The sequence below is a fragment of the Vulpes vulpes genome, chromosome 1, assembly GCF_048418805.1.
Source record: "Vulpes vulpes isolate BD-2025 chromosome 1, VulVul3, whole genome shotgun sequence".
Taxonomy (NCBI): Eukaryota; Metazoa; Chordata; class Mammalia; order Carnivora; family Canidae; genus Vulpes; species Vulpes vulpes.
This window is the reverse complement of record NC_132780.1, coordinates 2206530-2222812: the sequence shown is the minus strand read 5'-3', so window position 1 is coordinate 2222812 and position 16283 is coordinate 2206530. Positions and strand designations below refer to the sequence as shown.

General features: G+C 49.2%; 1 long non-coding RNA gene across 4 annotated transcripts; it reads right to left on the bottom strand.

The window, feature by feature from the left end:
• Positions 1-548: 548 nt before the first annotated feature.
• On the bottom strand, positions 549-14936 carry LOC140597932 (uncharacterized). 4 transcript variants are annotated; one of them, XR_011999987.1, is made up of 3 exons: positions 12236-14936; positions 10827-11238; positions 549-2146 (listed from the first exon to the last, which is right to left on the bottom strand). It is a non-coding gene; the product is annotated as an uncharacterized lncRNA (long non-coding RNA). The 4 variants fall into 4 exon arrangements; XR_011999984.1 differs by lacking the exon at positions 549-2146 and having other exon boundaries at positions 10032-11238; positions 12236-12386; positions 12799-14936; XR_011999986.1 differs by lacking the exon at positions 549-2146 and having other exon boundaries at positions 10032-11238; positions 12236-12327; positions 12799-14936.
• Between the last annotated feature and the right edge of the window lie 1347 nt (positions 14937-16283).

The window sequence follows — 16283 nt, the reverse complement described above, 5'->3', positions numbered from 1 at the left end:
GGCATGGGGCTGCCTACCAGAGCCCGGGGCCCAGTGTTGGCTTCGAGAATCTCCCTCCTCTTTCCTCTCCCCTTCCCCTCTTCGGCTCTTCTCCTTCTTCTTCTACCTCTCCCTCCCCTGACTCTTTCCCCTCCCTCCTTTTTTCTATGCTTCCCCCCCACCATGTGTTTTCTCTATATCACCTTCCCCCTCAGGCATGTTTTCCCCAAATATGTGGCAACATTAGCTCAGCTATTTCTCTAATTCTACCAGTTTACCAATCTTATTGGTGGAAATCTCCCTCCCACCCAAGAAAAGAAAAGTGCTAACAACATTGTTAGATATGAATATTCTTGATTGACTTTTGACCAAATACCTCTCTATATACTAATCTGATTCTGGGTACACCAGTCACATGACTAAACCACCTGGAGGATGGAGCTGCGGGGATGATTCTCCAAAGGAAAACCAGTACCATTACCAAAACGAGAAACAGATTGGACCAGCAAATCACAGATGTCTACTATTTTTTAAAAATATTTTATTTATTTATTCATGAGAGACACAGAGGGAGAGAGGCAGAGACATAGACAGAGGAAGAAGCAGGCTCCATGCAGGGAGCCCGACGTGGGACTCGATCCTGGGACTCCAGGATCATGCCCTGGGCCGAAGGCAGGCACTAAACCGCTGAGCCATCCGGGCTGCCCGGATGTCTACTATTTGCCGGTAGATGACCTTATAATTTATTGTCCGAAACACGGTTGGACATGGAAGGGGTGCTATGGATAATTATGCCAGGGCAAAAATGTAAGCAGACACTCTCCTGAGCCAATGAGGACACACGGTCACCTTAGCCACAGGACGTACCAGTAGAGATGTAGACTAGTGGTTGGTGCTCAGAGGAGAGGCCTGGACGGGACAGATGATTTGCAATAGTTGGCAAGAGCTGTCCTGATGGAACAATAAGAAAAAACACCAGTTTGGAGTGGGTTAAAGATGGAAGGGAGGTGAGAAATTGGGAGCAGCATGTGAACACACCTCTCACGAGCTACGTTGGGAAGAGCGATAGGAAGGTAAGGAAAGAGCAGGGAAGGAAGGGAAGGTAGGGAAGGAAGGTGAATTTTAAAGATGGGAGACTGGTGGAAATTTTTGGAGGAAGAAATAGTAACCGTTGAAAGAAGCCCTGAGAAGGCAGGGAGAGAAGGAAGGGGTCCTTAGGAAGGAGGAAGGCCAGCTTCACCCTTGTAACAGGAGAGACGCAGGGGAAGAGGGACAAGAGCAGGAGAGCAGATGGGGTCCCTGCTGGGCAGATGGAAAGCTCCTCTGTGATGGTTTCTCATTTTTCCATGAAGTACAAGACAAGACTACCCGCCGGCATTAGAGTGTAAGGTCACAAGAGGGGCTGACATAGCCTCTGCAGCAAGTGGGTTGGTGAGAAAAATACCCTGAGATGGCTGTGCAGCCACGTGGAGGGTCTAGACGAGGCTGGCCATGGATGGGAACAGCCCTTGGAGTTCTTCTCTGATGAAGACATCTAAGGAAGGTGACTCTGGTAAGGCTGAGGGAAATATGTCCAGGACATCCCCTTCGGGATGGCTCTAGACCACTCCCTTCGTTCTCCAGGACGTCCAAGAGGTCAGCACCATCCCCACGGTCCAAGACTTACTCGGGGCATCAACACGCCATATGGTCCAGCTCCATGGGCACTTCAAGGAGCGTGGCCTCACTTGTAAATTAATTTGCGTGAAGGAGAAACATTTTGTAAGGCCACCTTTCCAGTGTTAGGAGGTTGCTGAAGGTCAGAGGCAGGGTCAAATTTGCCATGATTCACATGTCCAGACCTTCTCCAGGGGTGTCGAGGGATAAAGTGCAATAGTCACCAGCTGCTCCTGGAAGCTCCCTGAGAGGCTCCCCGTGCGCCTCCAGGGCATTGACACTCTGCCTGGTGCATAGAGGATGCTTAATATTTGTTGAACGAGTTGGGGCCACTGTAGAACCTGTTCCGAATGGACTGAGGGGTCGAGACATCCAGTCACACTGAGCCTTTAGCCCATATGTGGAAGCTGAACCCTTTGTTTTCATCCTGGCTGGTACTTTGCCATTTCAGAAATTCCCGTGGAGTGCAGTCACCCCCAGCCTTTGAGCACAGTGTCGTTTCTTGATTGACCTTGCATGAATTAAATAAAATTTTCAAATGAAAATGTTGTAAAAGGAAGCTGTGATAGACTCACCTTAATTTTTTTTTTTTTTTGCATTAAAATTAGGGATGTTTCTTCCATACCCGAACTACTTACGGGCGCTGCTGAGTAGCAACAACCTGTTGAATATCTGGGGTGTTCTCAGGCCCCAAGGCCACAGAATGAGAACCGCAAGTAGCACTGAATGACCCACCACAGCCGGCTTCTGTGGGGTCCCACCTGCTGCACGTGGACCTGCTTGACTAAAGCACAAGGGACCCCAGCCTCAAAGTCACGGATGGAGACGTCCTCGGGGTGGTTGTCTCCACAACAAACGTCACTGGAAACTTCCCTTTCCCCCCTTCAGAATGCCAACGTGATTATGCATCGAGCTGTTGCTATTTACAGAGCTCTTAGCACAGAGAGCATTACACAGCCAGTGACACAGAATTACAACCATCTAGACATATGGTTTGGATAAACAAAGCACAAAGCGCAAATTAACCATGGTTGACTATAACTCCCGCTCTCTACTCCCCAGGGAGGGACTTTAGTGAAACTCCCAGTCGGAGAAAGCAATACATATCAGAAAGTATAGTACATACAGCATGGTTTAGACAAATGCTAAGCCTTATTTAATGCTTTTCATGGTGCCAGAACACAATGGCACCAACCTGTCTAGGAAAAGTTATAACTCTGTGCCAGTTTCCTGTAAATAGTAACTGTACTCCTACCGGATTCCATGCCTGTGCGCTCCAAGGCCAAAGAATGCCTTTCATTTGTCATCACCTAGCTTCTACTTCCCGGGTCCCCAAAGGGCTTGTTGCCTCATGCATCTGCATGTCAGACCTGCATGAAGTTGGACACGAGTAGCCTCCTCTGAGTAAACACCCTTCCACTTCCACTGTGGTCTTTCCCCCTCGCGGAGCCCCCCATGCTTGTCTGCAGAGAAGCACGCTTGGACAGTCAAGGCCTGAGCTCATCCAACCCCTTGGGTGCCATTAGGAGTGGGCTGATTCTGTTTTCTGGCAGGAAGGGATCCCCTCACTTCCCATATTTTATATTTCATGAGAAATTCTTCCGGGACAGGAAACTTTCTGTGTGAGGTCCTTGGCCTCATCATTGACACATGAACCTTATAAACTTTGTTTGACAATAAAGAGTATAATATTTGCTTTTCATAATACGTGTACATCTTTCCAAAGGAAAGAGCAAAATAAATAAATAACCAGAGTGAAAGGCTCCTACTTGGCTTGAACACTTGGTACTGGAGTTTTTCATGAAGAAAAAAAAAAAATCCACAAAACACTTGGCTAAATATATACCTACTTTTTTTTCCCCCTTGTCCTTAGTGGATTTTCAGATGTACATTATACACTTAATCCTCTCTCTCTCACACACACATGGACAGCCACATGCACGTGCACACACACTTTATAAAAATTAAAATTAGGGTTCTACCTGGGAGAAGATATGCACATTCGGACCCAGAAACACGGAGTCTCCACAGTGTCAGATAAACCTTAAAAGCTTAAGATCTTATGAGTTGATAAACCTTCAGGGCTTATCATTTTATGAGCTGACCCTAATATTTTAAGTATATACCAAGAACGAATTCTGCCCTGTGTGATGAGCAGTGGTAATCTTCAGGCTCAGATGTCCAAAGGGAGTGTGGTTTCCTAGAGCACGAGAGGAACTGAATCTCTGAGTTTCTCTCAACAGAAAAACCGGATGTCAACTTCCGGAGCAGCACGGTCATCTCGAGTCAAGTGTGTTCCGCGAGATCCGTTCAAGTGGCCTTGACAGCTTTCTTCTTGTGAAGGCTGGGCAGGCAGCAGGACACTCTCCCGCCCTGACTCCACACCGGTATTTATTGACATGTCTCCTTGCTGTCATTTCCACATCTCATTTCCAGCCCTCTGAAGTGAATAAGGAAGACCACTGAATCACTCTGTGTCATGTTAATTTGGCCAAATAGAAATGGGGTAGGACAAGAGCCGAGATTCCCAGGGCAAAGCTAATGGACTCACCAAAGCCGCTTACCTAGACTCCATAATTCAAATAGACTCCATTCAATTTAGTGAATATCTTCTGATACCTCCTATGAAAGAAGCCCCTGTGCTGAGCCCCGTAGAAAATGTAGAAAAGGCTCAGTTTTCTCTCTTGAAGTTCCAGTCTAGGGGGGAAGGTATTTAGGGGGAAAATAAGCCTCAAAGCAGGGAGGCAGTACTGAGAGGGAGAAGCCAATTCTGATGAGCACTGGGGAGCAGAAAGCTGGGAGCCTGGACATTTCTCCAGGGCCTGTCAAAGTTTTTCCAAATCTAGAAAGGTTATGGGGTGTGTACTGGGTTTTGATCTTACTTGTCTCTTTTCATTGCAAGAGTCAAATGGAAATACCTCCAAGCATGTGGAAAATAACAGCTGGTCACATGTATTTGACTAAAGCCCATTCCCATTGTGGACTCCAATATACACTGGATGTGTTTCATTTTTCTTCTATGTAAAACAGATTATACCAGCCCGTAAAGAGGGATTTTACATTTCGTCCTATGTGACGTTCATTAGTAACATGTTCCATATGTACTTACAGATGTACATTCAGGAAATTTGTGGGAAATCTCTCGGGGATTCAAAGAATTGATGGGAAGGGGAAAAAAAAAAAACAAAAAAAAACAAAAAAAAAAAAACAACGATTCAAAATAGACCGGAATGGAGGTGTGTGCAGGGTCCCGGAAACACGATTAGAACAGTGTCAAGGCACCTTCCCCTCTCTGGAATGCTGAACTCCAACCGCCTTCCTGACCTCATGCCACTGTTCTCCAAACCTAGCGTTCTGGGAGGAGAGAGACTGATTGCCCTGGCTTGAGACGAGGGGCCAATTCTCGGCACCTTGGTTTACAGTCTGAGCAAGACCCAACACAGAAGGAAATCAGGATGCTCTTCTTGGAAGTAAGGTACAATGACTGGGTGGCCGAGGCACCGTGAACTCCACCATTTTTAGAAATGCAAACAGGGTCTTAAATGCCATGATAATGAATTCATGAGCAGCGAAGCAAAGGGGTGCATGCCTTGGTGTGGGAGGGTAAATAACTCACCATAAAACAAGGAAGAAGGGCAAGTGCTACGGGACTGGGGAGATGAAGAGGCAGTTCCAAAGGAAATCAGGAGGAGGACTCTGCTTTCTGCTCCATCTACTCACCTAAGCTCAGGATGAAACCATGATGACACAGTCGAAGGAACACAGTGTGTTTCTGAGGATCTCCTACGCTCAGCTGAGCCCGCGAGGGGATGCAGGTTAGCAACCCATTTCACATAAAAAGAATTCCGCATCCTTATTGGAATTAGGACATCGGGTCTTGGTTGATTTTCATTTGTAGACACTTTATCACCCACTTTTTGATACAAAGTAAAAAAAAAAAAAGTGTGGATCTTCACTCTTACACATTTCTGTTGAAAGCCCTTTCCTAAATGCGCCAAAAGAACTCAGTGTCCACACCCAGAGTTTTCATTGCATCATGCCCCTACTTCTAAGGCTACCCCTTGCCTATTAAATTAAAATTAGGTGTGGTGGGGGGAGCCTGGATGGCTCAGTCCATTGAGCGGCCGAGTCTTGAGTTCGGCTCAGGTCATGGTCTAAGAGTCGTGGGTTCTAGTCCTGTCCTCGGGCTCCACGCTCAGTGAGGAATCAGCTTGAGATTCTCTCTCTCTCCCCTTCTTCCTCTGTCCCTCCCCCCACTCTCACACTCTGTCAAATAAATAAAAGAATAAATACAATCTTTAAAAACAATTAGTTCCGCTGGACGGGGTCTTGCCCTGGGCGTAGCCCCCTGTGCCTGGCATCGTCACTCTTACTGAGTAGGCATGAGGGGAATGTTGAATAAGTAGACGTAGTTGAGTGTACAAGTCCCTCAAATCTTCCTCTTCTTACCCCTGGGGCGTAATAAACATTTGCAGTTGGGCATTCCAACTAGTTTAGCATTTCTGCTGTTTTTGGGTAACTCCTCTCGGTGGTTCTCCCTGTTGTTTTCTGCAGCCACCTCACGGAGGAGAAGGGCACGTTTCATTGAACTGCTAGTGCCAGGGTCAGGCCACTGCTGTGTGCTCACCAAATCCACTCCCTCCTCTCCCCGGGCTCACAGCTAGACTACATTTCCCAGGATCTTTGGCACTTAGGTGTGGCCACGTGACTGATCTTTAGCCAATGGAAAGAGAGAGGTCGTGGAGAGCACCCCTCCTAGGACAGCCCATAGAAACCTCCCAGGGGACCATTCTTCTCTTTCTCCTCATCTGCCCCCTAAGTGGAGAGGATGCTAAGGCTCCAGTCACACCTAGTTACTAACCACACGTGACCGTTTGAATTTAGATTAATTGAAATTAAATAAAAATGAGGGACAAGGAAATATTGCAGTTCCAAGTACTCGTGACTTCTTCCCTTCCCAAAAACCAATGAAATGGAAAAAAAAAAAAAGTGAAATTGTACTAGAGGGTCCTCTAGTTCTGTCCTGTGCCTGGGCCTTGGATGGGACCCAAAAACACAGAGGCAAAGAGGAGACAGTGAGAGCTTAGCTTCCCGGCCGACTTGGAACCTGCTGTCCTCACCCGCTCTGCCCCAGGACTGCCCTGAGGTTTCTCACCATCATGGAGTGGCTCTTAGGTTCCAGAGAGCTGGGTTTGAATCCTGCCATCAGCACTCCCTTGCTGTGTGATCAGAGTCTTTTCATTTAATGTTTCTGGGCCTCAGTTTCCTCTTTTTAAAATTGCAGCTTATGCTTCCAAATTCACCAGTCGGTTGGACAAAGAACAACACGTGTACATGTCAGAGTCACGGTCTTAGATCTGTTTCTCCCTTTTGATTTCATATGGGTATCCGGTTGTTCTCACACTATTTTTTGAAATACAATCTTTTCCAACATGGATTTACCTTGGCATTGGCACCTTTCATGAAGATTAATTGACCATAAGTACGTGGATTCATTTCTGGACTTGATTTCATTCTGTTAATCTGTTAGGCTCTTGGTATGCTATACCACGGTCCTGACTACTTGAGCTGTGTTCAAATACTATAAGTCTTGATACCAGGTGACAAAGATCTCTCCAATGCATTTCTTCTTTAAAAAAAAAAAAAGAATAATATGGGAACGCTGGGTGGCTCAGCGGTTGAGCGCCCGCCTGCAGTCCAGGGCGTGATCCTGGGGTCCCAGGATCGAGTCCCACATCAGGTTCCCAGCGTGGAGCCTGCTTCTCCCTCTGCCTCTCTCTGCCCCTGCCCCGCCATGTCTCTCATAAATAAATAAATAAAATATTTAAAAAAAAATAATAATATAATGGAAAGTCAGTTCTGCAGTCTCACCAGCCACAATTAAAACGTTCCATAGGGATCCCTGGGTGGCGCAGCGGTTTGGCGCCTGCCTTTGGCCCAGGGCGCGATCCTGGAGACCCGGGATCGAATCCCACATCGGGCTCCTGGTGCATGGAGCCTGCTTCTCCCTCCGCCTGTGTCTCTGCCTCTCTCTCTCTCTCTGTGACTATCATAAATAAATAAAAAATTTAAAAAAAAAATTAAATAAAACGTTCCATAGCCTCATGTTCTTAGTGGCTACCATATTGGATGGGGAGGAATAGGACAGTTGCACCAGCACAGAAACATCTATTGGCTAATAGTGCTCCGGAAGAGGCTGAAGTCCCGAGAGAGGGAGAGAGAGAGGCTGACTCCCTGAATAATGCATGAAGCAGACTCCTCACCTCCATTGGGTCCACAGATGGGATTTGATAAGAAAAAATAAATAAACTTCTTTTGTGTTGAGCCCTTTAGATTTAGGTTTATTATTCACAGCAAGTCGTGAGCCCTTCTTTGATCCAGGCATCATGTGTTAATATACTCAACATTTAGTCCACTTCTCTCTCGATAGACAGTGGAGAACAAGCCCCCTTTGTAAAACTGCCTTGTCCACAAGGAAAGAACCAATGGATTGTCAGGGTCCGGTCTGTAAACACTGATTCCACAGTGTGGAGAACAGTATCAAAGACTTTCTATCAGCTTCGATGAACATTACTTAGAGACAGAAAATTGGCACGTCTCGCGCTTTGATGCAGTCTTCTTGATGCGCTGGTAGGAACACACTTCTGCATGTTCCTTATTTACGTGTAGGGAGCTCCTGATATCTACAGTGGGTCGTAGGGGACTTTACATTTTGTTTAAAACTGAAGTTCAATCTGCCAACATAAAGTATAACACCCAGTGCTCATCACATCATGCGCCCTCCCCAGTGCCCGTCACCCAGTTACTCCATCACCTCACCAAACTCCCCTTCAGTAACCCTCGTAGGTGACTTTAAAATGAATTTAAAAATGAGCAATCCGGCCAGATCACAATCCCAATATCTCAGACAATGGGGGCTGAAATTCCCAAAGGGCCATGCAATTTTATAAAGTTGGTACATGGCACGCCCATGCTTAAAACCATTCCATAGCATTTGTGTTGCACTTGGAATAAATTTGCATCCTCTGGCACGGCCTTTAGGACCATCTTCTGGCCCTACCCTTCCCTCTCACTTCATCACTTAACATTCTTTCTCTCTCGTAGCCGGTCACCGTGCTCTAGTCTCACAGGATTTCTTTTTGTTCCTTTAAGATACCTCACTAAGTCCCTCACTGGGTCTTACCCATGCTGTTCCTCTGCCTGAATATTCCACCGTCTTCTCTCCCTGCCCCTCGGCCCCAGCCACACCTACAGATTTTCACATGCTGGATGCTTCTTAATCATATATGTCTTCACTCAAAAGTCATTTCCTCCGAAACCCCTTCCGATCACCTAATCTACCACCCATTACACTGTACATCACGGCCCTTTAGCATGGTCCTGACATCCCTCCTCTTGTGCAAAATGGTGCCTTGGGGGGCCAAGAGTCTCGCCTCTCCGGCTCATACTGTGTACTCAGCTCTGGGCATAATGGGGAGTGAAAAGCCCTCAAATAGGTGTTGAATCGGTTTCTCGAATATTCCAGGATTGTAGATAAATATTTAAGAAACTTTTGGTGACCCGACGTATATATTTGCATATAATATAAATTATAATGAATTATATTTTAAGACTTTTCTTTGAGAATTTGATGGTTTTCCTCTGAAATTATTAGAGATTCTTTTTCAAACTAGCAACTTTCACTGTAGATTCTATAGCCAGAAAACAGGCATGACAATCATGCAGTGTCTCTTGTGGGGGGGGAATATATATGCATATGGATGCGGCAGTGTACGTGAGACCATCTTAAGACTATTGATTTGCAGGCTCTTTAATTTGGGGAGTAGCATCTTGCGAGTGTGACATTATGTACTTAAATTTTCAAAGGTGATTAATTGCTTCATCACAAAAATATTAATACAGCCTAATTATATAATTGCTCGCTCTAAAAAGGGTATTTAGTGGATGCTGGAATTCCATAGGCTGTATTTCCATTTCGTTTTCAATTATTGACCCCAGTTGACACTGTCTCAGATATGAAGGTGGTAACTGTATAAACCATAGTGTATGTTTTATTCTAAGCTGCCCTCAGAACCATCCACTGACCTGAGCCCGTCATGAATATTTTGCCTATGCAGGATTAGTTTATACAAAACAGCGGTGCATTTTATCTAAGAATGTGTGGAAAAGAGAGAAACACACGTTAGAGTCTTTCCTATGAAGATTCCTACTCATGTAAAAAAAAAATCCTTTCATTTTATAATTAAAACGACATGACTATCGCCAGGTATCTTCAGAGTTTCAAATTTCAAGGCTCGCAACTTCGCTTCATTTCTGATATTTCTTTTGTATACACTTATACCACTGATGTGTAAGGTAATTTGAGGGGGTGCATACAGACACCTCTAACGTAATAGTAATGTCTTCATTGTATTCATTTATTATGATCACAACATGTGGCAGATGATTCCTGTTTAGTAATAGAAATTATCCTTTTTAAACAAATTATTTCAAGTTAAAATCTGAGTCATAAGAAAAAATCAGTAAATGGTAGTGCTGACATAACGTGGACTCACCAGTTCTAATGTGGTATGCAAATGAGCAATGTTTGGGGAATTGCTTTGCATATCCAGACACCATAAATGCCTGGCAAAGGATAGAATTTCTTAATTTCTGTACCAATATCTGGTACTTGCCCATAGGTTTGTTTTTTATTTTATTTATGTTTTATTTTTAAAGATCGTACTTATATATTCATGAGAGACACACAGAGAGAGGCAGAGACACAGGCAGAGGGAGAAGCAGGCTCCATGCAGGGAGCCCGATGCGGGACTCGATCCAGGGACCCCGGGATCACGCCCTGGGTTGAAGGCAGATGCTCAACCACTGAGACACCCAGGAACCCTTAGATTTGCTTTTTAAAAAAATCAATCCCCTTCTACTTTGTCCAGCCCCTGACAAAGAGGAGTTGGTTCATGGATGATGGTGCAATGCTTGAGTTTTGAGTAGGAGAGCAAGACAAGTCTTCGGGACACCAGGCCTCTCCCAGCGACGCTGGGGACCAGGGGTAGCGGCTGATCCAGGTGTGGGTCTGAAGTTAATTTCCTTCCCTTGAGCTGGAATAAAGAAAGCTCAGGGATCCTTAAAGACTGTTTCCTAGAGCTCGATGCTCCCGTCTTCCTAAGGATCTCTGCCACCTGCACTCCGCTTACCTCCAGAGGGAAGGACCCAGTAGGCCGGAGGCGCTTCCTGGGGCCGTGCCACCATCAGAGCTGGCTCCTCTCGGCTGCTGTCCAGACTCCGTGGCCTCCTGGCTCCGGAGTCACATCCGCGGAGAATTCAATGATCTGTCTTAACCGCAGTGACTCATGGAGTCTCCAGTTACTCTGTGGCTGGAACCCATTTCCCTCACAGGAAGACGTATTTTAAATGACGTGAGTGATGGAGAGCTCTCGGAGGCCTTGGAAGGCCCGGGGTTCCAAAACCCAGCCCACTTGGTCCAACCACGCTTGGTCTGAGAGTTAGGGGAGCCAGGCAGGCCCGGGCTCTCTGACCCTGCCAGGAATTTCTCACTCAGGCCTCGGCAGGGACATCCAGGCACTGACCCTCAGCACGGGCCAGTAGCTGCAGCGGCAGGAAGGAAGGGCGAGGTGTGAGAGAGAGAGAGAGAGAGAGAGAGAGGGAGAGAGGGAGAGAGACAAAATAAGAAATGTGATCATTCGATAATTGTTTGCAGTTCATAGACTTTTCTGGAACACTCAGGGGGAGCTCATTTAGTTAACGTTTCCCGCAGGGAACAGTGGGGGCGAGGGAAGAAGAGCCCAGAGGGAGGGCCGGTCCCACCCTGTGCCCCTTGCACATCTTCTGATGTAGTTTGCTTCTCTCCTAGGTGACTTTTTAAAACGTCGCACCAGCTCCAGGTGTGTGGCGAGGAAGTGCCCTGCAGTTTCATCTTACCCCGAATTAGAAGAGAAAGCCTGAAAGCTCTCTCAAGATTACAAGAGAAAAAGAAACCTTTTAAGAGCCTTGATTTACGGAGGACGCTTGCATCCTGCACTCGCCATGGATACCTCTAAAACCTCAAAGCTCCCCAGTCCAGAGCCAAATGGCCTGTTTTGCACCCAGACTCTCTTTGCGGAGCATCTGCTGTGTCTGCCACCGGCCACGCTGTCTCCCAGGCACCCAGAGGCCTGTCCCCCGCCCCCCAGCTCGCGCTGAGAGCTCACCCCCGCGCTTCTTCTAGCTGCTGGATCTGCTCTGCTGGCTCAGGGTCTGGCCGGCTGTGCTTTGGAGTCTCTCTGCAATTTCCCCAGGTCTGCAGGCCACCGCCCTGCTCGCCCGCTCCCCAGGGCCTCATCTCCCCTACTTTTCCTTCCTGGGGAATCCTTGCTCAAGTGGGGTCCTGGGGGAGCTTGGGACGCCCTGGCCCCCCTTCCCCCCCAGCTCCTCTGGGGTCCTTCCACCTGCTGCACTCCTGGCGGGACTGTCTGACTCCTGGAGGCGGTTTTATTCTGCTGCTGAAGCAGCGGGTCTTACCCAGACTGTAAGTCGCCCGAGGGCTGGAAGCACAGCTCCCCCTGCACGTCCCTACCCCTCTAATACACCCGGTGGCTTTACACACCGATTACTTGTTGCATAAATGATGAACGATTGCTTCCGAGGTAGATTCTCGAAGTCGGGGGCGGGGCGGGGGGAGCCACAAGCCCGAGCTGTCTGAAGAATGAATCCTTATTTTAGATCCTACTGAGTCTTTCTGTCAAGGACTCTTTGGACTATGAAAACAGGAACAATTATGGTGTAAATGGACTTTGAAAATAGCAATAATTAGGTAATTAAAAATGTACTTCAGTTTCATTATGGTGTCCATAAAATTCCACCATCGAAAAACAAACTATTTTAACATATTTTACTTAATATAATTCATGTAATTGTGATTTTTATGTTCCACCTAGTTATGCAATTAAGTAGTACATGGCTATTTCTTACAATTAAACATTGCTAAAATCTGCCGCCAGTTCGGAACACAGGGTATGATATATTTAACAACTTTTTATGCTAAACAGTAGACACAGTTAACATTATATTCATTTAATTCCATTTTAATTAGTTGAATAATATTTTTAAATGTGAATTTAGGCCCAACCAGAACGGCAGAGTACTTAAGGTTGTTTTCTTTCAGATTACCTGTCTGCACCTTGTGGAGGCCTCCTACAGAGAAGGGCTCTCGCGGTAGGATCCTTGCTTCTCCATCCAAGCTTCTCCCTCATTGCTGAGATCCCTTCTCCTGATGCAATGATTGCAGGGATGTCCCCCACCCCGCTGGGCTTTCTCTTCAACAGTCAACCCCAAGAAGCTCCCAGAAAGTGTCCCAAGCCTGAGGCCTGAGGCAGGGAGGAAGGAGGAAGGTCGGAGATTGCAGCGTCCCTCCGCCTCTCTGGTTTGGGTGGGCAGCCTGGACTTCTCCCACAGATGCTCAGATCCCACAGCTCAGAGCTCTGACCTCTGGTCCGCTCCCCACGGCTCCATCCCACCTACTTTTCCTTCCTGGGGATCCTTGTTCACGCAGGGTCCTAGGGGAGCTTGGGGCGCCCTGGCCCCCCTTCCCCACCGGCTCCTCCGGGGTCCTTCCACCTGCTGGGCTCCTGGCAGGACTGTCTGACTCCTGGTCCAGTATTTATGCTGCTCCTGAAGCAGTGGGTCTTACCCAGACTGTAAGTTGTCTGAGGCCTGGAAGTACAGCCCACACCGGCGAGGGCCCAGGTGGTCCACAGCTGCCCTTGTGGGCTCCTGGGCTTCCTTCCTCACACTCCTCCTTTCCACCCGGCCAGGCTGGGGCTGCGTGAGCCTAGCACAGGGGGCTCCACCTATCTGGTGTCAGGGAGGGCTTTCCTGAAGCCCTTGAGCTAAACCCCAAGGGACGGGTTGGAATTAAGCAGGAGAAGAGGAGCAACTATGGGATTTCAAGGAGAAAATGGTCAAAGGCCCCTTTGGAGCATATGGCCTTGGGGACATTACATATAGGACTTCCCACCCCTGTTCTCCATGAGCTTCATTCTCACCCGGCCTAAGCACCTGCACCCCTGGCCAGCTGCGTCCCCGGGGCCCCTGCCCTCTCTCCCGGGTGGGATCTCCTGTGCTCTTCCTACCTCTTATCTCCTTTCCTTCACCCTCCCCAACCCCTGAGTGCTGACTCTTAGATGAAGTGTCCTGCCGCCTGGTCCAAAATCAAGTCCCCCCACCTCGCCAGGTGGGCAGAGTTAGCTCTAGGTGGCTGTGCTCACTGGCCTGCCTCCCCTCCCACTGTCCCCGGAGAGGAGGCCGGCACCGAGTCAGCCCCATTCGGCACAGCCTGGCTGGGATCCCGCTCCAGCGTGGGAGGAGCGGGAGGCAGTAGGCTCCTGCTTTAAAAAAAAAAAAAAAAGATTTATTTATTTACTTGAGAGAGAGAGATGGGGGCAGGAGGGGACAGAGGGAGAGAGAGAATCTCAACAAGCCCCCACTCAGGGCTCCCTCTCACGACCCTGAGATCATGACCTGAGCAGAAACCAAGAGTCGGGCGCTTAACCCCTGAGCCACCCTGGGGCCCCGTGGGCTCTTGCTTCTGAGGAGTCCACCACCCTGGAGCCCAGGTGGCCCCGGTGGTTCTCAGTGGCCCTGCCGCTCAGCCCCTCTGATGGGCAGATGATGCTCCCGCTGCAAGAGTCCTCCCTGGAGTCCTCCCTGCGGCCGCCGAGCCTCCCCACCGGCCTACCTCACACGGCCCCTCCTGGAGCCTCAGCACTCAGTGAGATGACACAGGGGGGCTTAACGACCAAGGGGCGACGGTGACCATAACTAATGCGTACTGAACGCGGCCTCAGTACCTGGCAGGTGCCATGAGTCATCCGTGTAGTCCCCAGCAGGTGCAAGTGCGGCTACTCCGGGCGCCCCGCTCACTCGGGTTAGGGGCTGGTCCGCTCACATGACCAAGGGCGAGAACCAGGATCAGAACCCAGACGAGCCGCCTCCGGGGTGGTGGGTGGCCCTCCCCTCTGCTCTCCCTGCGGCTGCAGTGGGGCCAGCAACAGGGCAGGTCCAATAATTGGTCATCGTGGCCCTGAATCCCAAGAGACACTCCCCTGCCCTTTGCAGCTGGGGACTCGGTGTTCGGTGAAGGAAAGGGGTTCGTCTCAGCCAGCCTCTCTGCACCTGGCTGGCTCAGTTCGGGGGGGCAGGCTCCCACCTCGGCTTTCCCCGTGGGGTCACTCAGGGCTCCTCCACCTTCCGGCTCTTGAGTCTGTTCCAACTCCACCAGGAAATCTGTCGCTGGCCTCGCACCTGGTCTCCGGTAAGACAGGGTCCCCCAGTAAGCAGGGGTCAGGATCCTGACCCCTGGCACCTTTGGGGTGCAGCCCCCGCCCCCATCTGGATCCCCAGCTCACCTGGGGCTAACTCCCAGCCATCCTAGAATCTCAGCCCGCCCTGGGCCCTCAGGCAGTCGGGTGACAGTGGACACCGAGGAGGTGGCAGTGGGGAGGCAGTGACAGCGGAGGCCTGCGCGTGGGGCTGTGTGTAGTCAGAGCTCGGGGCGGCCCTGCCCAGTTGGCGGACTTGGGTGTAGCATCAGGAAAGCCGCGCCGTGCCCTCCCGCCTGGCGAGTGGCGCCTGGTTACCCTGACTCTGTAGAAGAAGGGGGGCTCAAGAGTGGAGCGGGCGTGTGTTATTTTTCTCTGCCTGGATCTTTTATTTTTCCTTCCAGCCAGAGCACCTGGATGTCGCTTAGCGTCCGCCCCTTTCCACATGCGCAGCCCTACTGGACTAGAGTCAAGCCTTTCCTTGCCAAGAGCCAGGCCGCTGATAGGAGCATGGCCAACCTGACTCTCGTCGCTGGGGTCAGACCCCTGAGAGCAAGGAGAGGTGGAGAATGCTTTGGGCTGGCTTGTTCCAGCGTGTGTCAGAGGACGGGGTATTCGTCCCTGTAGCCTACACCCTGGGGATGGCTGCGCCTCCTCCTTTCCAAAACCCCTGCTCAGCCTACCTTGGATTTCCTGAGTGACCCACATCCTCTACGTTGGCCACTGTCTATTTCTATTGCTCAAAACCCAAGAACCCTAGGGGATGGAGGGGCTTCCAGTCATCCACCCATCCATCCAGTGGAGAGGTCCAGGTCGTCGTCTCCGTACACAGCTCTGTGCCGGGTACTGGGGACACAGCTGTGAGGACAGAGGGGTTTTCTGTGATCACCAAGGGAAGTCATTCATCCTACTCAAGATTAGGTTTTGAGGCCAGGGAACTTGTCCTGGGTCACACAGAGGACTGTCCCATGGCTTTGTGTGGCATCACGATAGACTAACCCCTCCCCCCCCCCCATTTCGTACTATTTTATTGACCTGAGTGCTTTGCCCACCTATTTCTTGAGTATCAGTCAATCGATGGTTTCCTTCACTGCGCTAAACCGTAGTGGGAACAGGGGTCAGCTGTTTGAGACCATGAGAACAACCTCCTCAGACGGTCCTCCATCCACTTGGCCCACCGTTTTTTTTTTGTTTGTTTGTTTGTTTTGTTTTTTTGTTTTTTTTTGGGAGGGCTTGGTGAGGGACAGTTAAGGTCAAAACAGACTTGGGGAGATTTGTCTCAATTTGAGGATTGACCACAAAATTCCATCCTGACATTAGACACGTTGGTTCTCC